This window comes from Salmo salar, chromosome 13 (assembly GCF_965601325.2).
Source record: "Salmo salar chromosome 13, fSalSal1, whole genome shotgun sequence".
Classification (NCBI taxonomy): domain Eukaryota; kingdom Metazoa; phylum Chordata; class Actinopteri; order Salmoniformes; family Salmonidae; genus Salmo; species Salmo salar.
Genome location: NC_138303.1, coordinates 38,874,107 through 38,881,804, shown reverse-complemented (window position 1 = coordinate 38,881,804; position 7,698 = coordinate 38,874,107). Strand labels below are relative to the sequence as shown.

At 40.3% G+C, this 7,698-nt stretch overlaps 1 protein-coding gene across 2 annotated transcripts in view; it reads left to right on the top strand.

Moving 5' to 3' along the window:
• The first annotated feature begins 674 nt into the window (after positions 1–674).
• Positions 675–7,698, top strand: part of LOC106567181 (diacylglycerol kinase alpha) — a 32,036-nt gene continuing 25,012 nt past the window's right edge. The window contains exon 1 of one of the 2 annotated variants that reach the window (XM_014136190.3): positions 675–1,015. The gene's annotated coding sequence lies outside the window, so the exon portion shown is untranslated. Of the gene's footprint in view, positions 1,016–1,039; positions 1,295–7,698 lie in introns of those variants that run through there. The other variant, XM_014136191.3, reaches the window with a different exon arrangement.

The window sequence follows — 7,698 nt, the reverse complement described above, 5'->3', positions numbered from 1 at the left end:
GCTTTACAACAAAATATATGGGCTACAAAACCTAGCTAAAAAAACGTTAGCTGACATGGGCTAGTTGATCTGGACATTTCTGACAGGTTATAAATACTTTATGACTGACTTGACAAGAGGAAATCGGATTTTGCACGACCCAATTTCAACTATTACAACTTTCAAGAGTAAGTTTAAAGTAAGTTGGACCCCGCTCCCCCTGCCACTGATCTAATGGATTGAGACAGCTTTTACCTGTATGCCAATACAATTGTATTGTTGGACCAGACTTCACAATGCATATCTGTTTGTTCAATGCTTTAACCTCATAAATGCAAGCCATCAAAAGGACAATAGTTAGGCATAATCAATAGTTAGGCTACTGTCAATCCATCATTGCCTCAACAACACCCTGTTATGGGACTGATATCTGCCACACTGACATATAAATGGTGTTGCATTCTAGGCTACTGTAACAAGGCAGTTGGGAGCTCGGTAAGCCTACCAACAACCTTGCTGTTGTTACAGATCTCATCCACCTGTGCCAAACTGGTCCAAACCTCTTAGCTGAAGACGTAGTGCGCACAACGCTTTGAAAATAAAATATTGGCAAATAGGAAGTTATCGACTGCAACTGGATTTGTTCATCGCTGCTCTATAGCCGAGCACACATAAATGATAAAAGAAGAACCCACACCCATTCACTAGACTGGAGTAAACAGGGCAAGCCCAATGTACATCATCGCCGCGTCGGTCAAAGTGCGCACAGATGACAGTTCGAGGCGGTGCTTTCAGGCAATGCTTTATTGCACGGGAGGGGGACATTGCTGAGTCGGACGTGGGAGTCAGGCAATCTTTCCTATTCTATCTGGGTAAATGAAAGCTGACAACTAGACCACTTTATTACAGCGTCCACCACAGACTGTCTCGGACGCCTTGCTGCGTCTAAAACTTTGAATTGTGCCCCCTCGCCGTGGAGCACTGCAACCCGCTCGAAGAACGACGGACGGACAACGCTCATCATCGCGAAATCTAGGTAATTGACGCTCAAAACATCCCTCATTCAGTCACCCTGGCTGAAGTTCAAACAATCGTGTACGACCGTTTACAACTTTGCGTACATATTGCCTGTGAATGATTCGTTGCGCCGCTGCCAAATGTGGGTAAGATACACATTTCAAGAGAGAGATTACACTATCCCTCGCCTCGCCCAACTGATCTCAGTTGGTTCCCTCGGTGGGCAAAACCTAGGCTACTTTTTGAGTGGCAGCCTACTCTGATAATAGGTTACATCTACAGCTTCATGGTCCCAGTGGTAAGTCTCCCCCCTTAACCTATAACCTAATCTTTAGACATGCTTGCTAGCCTGGAGGTTGCACAGGAAATGTGGTATAGCCTAGGATAGGCTAACCTACTACTATGATATAGAGGTGTTCAACTGTAATCTCTATATTATGACTCAATATTGTAGACCAGACCGCTTTCTTTTTATACCTTCCTGCAGATAATGTTATCCCTCTATGTGATTCATGATGCAAAGAGACTTGTATGGATGGAACATGTTGACATCCTTGGAAATATTTCTCAATGCAGGATAATTGGTGGAAAAATACATGTTGTCTCTTCAATTTATGTTCTTGTTATGAGAAGAATAAGCCTAGTTCCCACGGGGGACCAGTACGGAAGAAAAAAAAATGTATGAAATGTATGCATTCACTACTGTACGTCGCTCTGGATAAGAGCGTCTGCTAAATGACTAAAATGTAAATGTAAAATGTAGTTGTCACCTAAAACAGCTGACAAACCAGCACATTGCTCAGCACACAACATAATCACACTTGCATCATTTATAATTATGACTACTGGTGCTTATACCTTCTGATATATGTTCAACAGGTTTCCTATACCATATTACATATTTATGTGTAATGAAACCACAAACAGTCAACTTTCAATTTTGTCATTTGTGTATGTATTTTTGTCTAGACATAATCCTATTGTTTTTATTAAAATGTTTTAATCGTTTTTTTTTATTGTAAAGCAATTCAGACTTGTTTATATTCAAAATCAATTATTGACCAACCATAGACCAAACCAAAAATAATACACCCAAGATGTCCAATCAGATAGAACCAGCCAACATCCTCTTGAAAGAGGATCACAACTAGGTGTGATGACCTAAGGGGGTGGGCTGAGTACAACAGAGATATAATATAGGAAAAGAAACAGAGTATACAAACCAGTCAGGGGAATAAATACATTCTAGAAAAAACCTTGTATAAATTACAAACATTCAATGTTTTAATAGCTTTTTTGTTGTGAGAAGAAGAAATTGTGTTTATCGTTCAATTTCATTCTCAAAAATAATAAACAGAGTTTTTTGACTCATAAATTTACATGAATGAATATGGAATTTAGCTAAAATAACAATGAGGTTGATTAAGAAGAAAGACTTTGCTATACTTTGTATTTCAGTGTAATTACAGTATTTTCATTCAAGTTAAGTGAGGTCATCAGTTCTTGTTAAAACGTCAATTTCCTGGTTTCCCTCTACACTGAAGGAGAGGAAGACAAAAAACCATTCTGGAAATACTGGCTAGTCTCCTATTCAAGTCAGACTTATCAGATCATGCTGCACATGTAAAAAATCACAGGAAAACATCAAGAGAGGCATTCCTGGTTAGGTCAACCAATTGGTTAATGAGCAAAAAGACAATCTTTACAGATTACAGACACATCAGGACGTGGGTCACACAGGGAAAGGATCTTCTCTCTGTCTGTTGTTGCAGAGAAATGAAATGGATCTAATCGGGTTCAATAGAGCTAGAGAGAGTGTGTGTGTGGTGTCTGTATGTGTAGGCCCTGCCCCCAACTTATGGTATATCTGTCACCTGGGGCTGCATGGAAAATGGCCCATGAACACAAGAACACAACTCAAGGGCCAGTCAGCTCTCCCCATGGAGGGGCCAAAATGTCGCTCTTTTTACACCAGGGGTGTCAAACTCGATCCATGGAGGGCCTAGTGTCTGCAGGTTTTAGTTTTTTGGTTTCAGTTAAGACCTAGACAACCAGGTGAGGGGAGTTCTTTACAAATTAGTGACCTTAAATCATCAAGCAAGTACAAGGGAGGAGTGAAAACACTCTGCCCTCCTTGGAATTAGTTTGACAAGTGGTCTACAGTATCTAGAGGACTGACTATTGAAATATGTGTTAGATACCAAACATGGATGCTATAGTGTTATTCTATCTGAAAGTTGATATCTAAAGAGAACTTTGGTGCCATCTAAATGAATGTAATGATGTTTAATATACAGTACTAGTCAAAAGTTTGTAAACCTACTCATTCAAGGGTTGTTCTTTATTTTTTACTATTTTCTACATTGTAGAATAATAGTGAAGACATCACCCCAGAAATACCACATGGAATCATGTAGTAACCAAAAAAGTGTTAAACAAATCAAAATATACTTTATATTCTTCAAAGTCGCCACCCTTTGCCTTTGACAGCTTTGCACACTCTTGGCATTCTCTCTACCAGCTTCACCTGGAAGGCTTTTCCAACAGTCTTGAAGGAGTTTCCACATATGCTGAGCACTTGTTGGCTGCTTCTCCTTCACTCTGCGGTCCAACTCATCCCAAACCATCTCAGTTGGGTTGAGGTCGGATGATTGTGGAGGCCAGGTCATCTGATTCAGCACTCCATCACTCTCCTTCTTGGTCAAATAGCCCTTACACAACCTGGAGATGTGTTGGGTCATTGTCCTGTTAAAAAACAAATTATAGTTCCACTAAGCGCAAACCAGATGGGATGGCGTATCGCAGCAGAATGCTGTGGTAGCCATGCTGGTTAAGTGTGCCTTGAATTCTAAATAAATCACAGACAGTGTCACCAGTAAAGCACCCCCGCACCATCACCCCTCCTCTTCCATGCTTCATGGTGGGAACCACACATGCGGAGATCATCCGTTCACCTACTCTGCGTCTCACAAAGACATGGCAGTTGGAACCAAAAATCACTCATTTGGACTCATCAGACCAAAGGACAGATTTCCCCCGGTCTAATGTCCATTGCTTGTGTTTCTTGGCCCAAGCAAGTCTCTTCTTCTCATTGGTGTCCTTTTAGTAGTGGTTTCTTTGCAGCAATTTGACCATGAAAGCCTGATTCACGCAGTCTCCTCTGAACAATTGATGTTGAGATGTGTCTGTTACTTGAACTTTGTAAAGCATTTATTTGGGCTGCAATTTCTGAGGCTGGTAACTCTAATGAACTTATCCTCTGCAACAGAGGTAACTCTGGGTCTTCTTTTCCAGTGGCGGTCCTCATGAGAACCAGTTTCATCATAGTGCTTGATGGTTTTTGCGACTGCACTTGAAGAAACGTTCAAAGTTCTTGACATTTTCCGTATTGACTGACCTTCGTGTCTTAAAGTATTGATGGAGTGTCGTTTCTCTGCTTATTTCAGCTGTTCTTGTCATAATATGGACTTGGTCTTTTACCAAATAGGGCTGTCTTCTCTATACCACCCCTACCTGTGACAACAAAACTGATTGGTCACTACTTCATGAAGCTGGCTGAGAGAATGCCAAGAGTGTGCAAAGCTGTCATCAAAGCAAAGGGTGGCTACTTTAAAGAATCTCATATAAAATATATTTTGATTTGTTTAACACTTTTTTTGGTTACTACATGATTCCGTATGTGTTATTTCATAGTTTTGATGTCTTCACTATTATCCTGCAATGTAGAAAATAGTAAAATATAGAAAAACCCTTGAATGAGTAGGTGTGTCCAAACTTTTGACTGGTACTGTATCTCTGTGGTAATTTTTACTCTGTTCAGAGTAAACATCTCTGTTGTACTCAGCCCACCCCCTTAGGTCATCACACCTAGTTGTGATCCCCTTTCAAGAGGATGTTGGCTGGTTCTATCTGATTGGACATCTTAGTTGTATTATTTTTGGTTTGGTCTATGGTTGGTCAATAATTGACTTTGAATATAAACAAGTCTGATCTAGTATAAATGGAATGAAGGTCTTTTGTTCTCCCTTGCCCTGCTATCCCCCTACGGCACGTGTCAAACTCATTCCCCGGAGGGCTGAGTGTACGTGTTTCCTCTCCTCCCTTGGATTTGATTGATAAATGAAGGTAACTGATTAGTAAGGAACTCCCCTCACCTGGTTGTCTAGGTCTTAATTGAAAGGACAAAAACAAAAACCAGCAGACATGAGTTTGACACCCCTTCCCTCCAGAAAAGGTTGTATGAAAATGCTCCTCTTATAGACTGCTTGGCCTGAGCAGGTTTGCTTCGTTCATGCTTTGTCTTGTACCTTTTAAGATCTACATGCCTAGAATTATGCCTTTGCCAGTAATGCCTTGTAACTCATGGTTTCGCCTTGTATTATGGAACTCATTCATCCTACAATCTTAATTAAATACTTGCATTGTTATTCGCTTCTCATGAACATTTCTTGATCTTAGTCAGCTAAATTAAAAATACTCGATTGCACATTGTTTAACTATAATATTAAATGGCGTGATAGTCAAATGAATGAAATGTAGATTGTTAAATATTAGTTATCTCTGTGTTTGTGTTTTTCCAATTGACAGCATGATTAGTAAACAATACAAATACATATAATTTGCTCCCTGTGCACAGATTGAAATGTACAATGGTTTTCTAAAGGCAGGCGTGCAGTAACAGAGGAGAAAAGGTCCTCCAAACACGTAGCAACGCTCAGAGAGTGAAAGTGGCGTGGTTACAGAAGGGAAGGGTGCACGCTCAGAAGTCCAGGCGGGGTTTGTGTTTTGTCTGTATTCAAAGCACCACGATGTTCCACGGGACTGCCTCCGCCCACAGCCTGTTGCATACGTTTTTTTATTGATGTCAAAAGAGTGATGGGCCATACACTCATTGTTTGGTGGAAATAAATAATTAAAAGGCAACAAGCTGTGTCTCGCCCACATTTTACAGAAATGTGTGATTCATGCACAGGAGCCAAAATCTGTTTTTCCACTCAGACAAACCCTGCCTGACTTCTGACATTTATTGTTTTCGTCTCAAATATAATTCAATTTCTGTAAATGTAATAACTTGATTAGTTATCTGATCTGACATTAGAAATTGCGCTCAATTCAGATAATGTACAAGAAAGATAGTGTCAGTGCAATAGGAATACTAAACAAGTAAAGGTTGAAGTTCCAGTAACGCAAACTTCATTATCAAGAATTTTCACTCCAGCTCTGTTCTCAACACTCAACAAAAATATATATTTTATTTTGTATGAAACCTGAGAAGTGACCTCATGAGTAAGGGTCCATTTTTAGAGTGAGGGAGTATTCCCCGCTCACAGCATGAGTCACAGTACTAGCATCTGCATGTGGAATGCAATCTAGTCTGTGTGGCCTTTAGTTTAGAGGGGTCGAGCTGAGTCGCGTGGGAGGGGAGGCGTGGGCGCAGGGGAACACTCATAGCGTCTGGCTGGCTGGGCTGAGGGCTCCCCCCGCCCTCCCTCCCTGGTCCACTCCTGTCAGTCACCCATGAAAATGCACTGACGGACCGCAGCTGATGTAGGGAAACACTTTCCATAGCAACCAAGCATGCCCTTCCTTCCCTCTGTTAACCTACCTGATGTAATCTCTATAGATCATCTAGGTCGGTGCCGAAAATATTTTGGTTTCTATTGAAAAACAACTAGCTATGACAGTATGAGGCATGCTGTCACTGTTCAAAGCAAATTACTGTTTTTCAACCACAAAATTTGAACAAAAGTTTAAGATTGGTTGTTGCTCTCTAGCCTAACTGTTACAAAACAGCAGATTTCCTCGACAAAAGGTGTGGGCGTCTCGACAGCTTGCACGCATGGAAAAAATCCCCACAGCTATACCTTGAAACTAACCTTGTAAGGATGGACTGCCTATATGTAAACTATAGGCTATATACACTGAATTTAAGAAGGATAATTAGGATACCTACTGCACTGCAATATGGTAAAATATATGTAGTTTTATAATCTATATCTGCACAGAGAAAATGAAATGTACACAGATCCTCTCCTCAACTCCCTTATGACTTCATCTGCTTGCGTCACAAAATTCTATGTATCTTTCCAAGTACAGATGAATAATCAGTAATGTTGAATTGATTGCTGGAAAATGTACCAAATAATGACCTAGCCCAGGAAGGGACAGGTGGCTGCTTGTATACACAGGAATATAAAGAACACAGGGTCATTCCATTTTATTTCAGCAAGCCGTGACACCCACCATCTCAGACTGTTCTGAAATGGTTTCCGTAGTTAAAAACAGATAAGCATTCCTGCAACATTATTTTGTTGAAAGACAATTTGAACTAATTGATTGCAACCAAATTGGCCATTTCAATTTATAGGATTCATATAATATTCAACAAATATAGTACCCAACATCCGATTTGGACCAAACCTCTTCTTAACAATGATTAAGATGTGAGGAATCCAATAAAAAATTGTTCAAAGCTACCCACATACACCCCCAAACCCCACATCAAGCCCCACCCAATGTCCAGAATACAGTATTTATTCTCTGTTTGAAAAGTAATATGAAGCTGTGGCTTGGAGTATAGTTTATTCATACTATAATGTATTCTCAGTGAATTTGGTGATGTTTTCTTCCCTCTATTCAGAGAAGCTTGTATTTTTCCCCATAAATTGGTGTGAAAGTCCCAGGTTTTGCCCAATAGATACA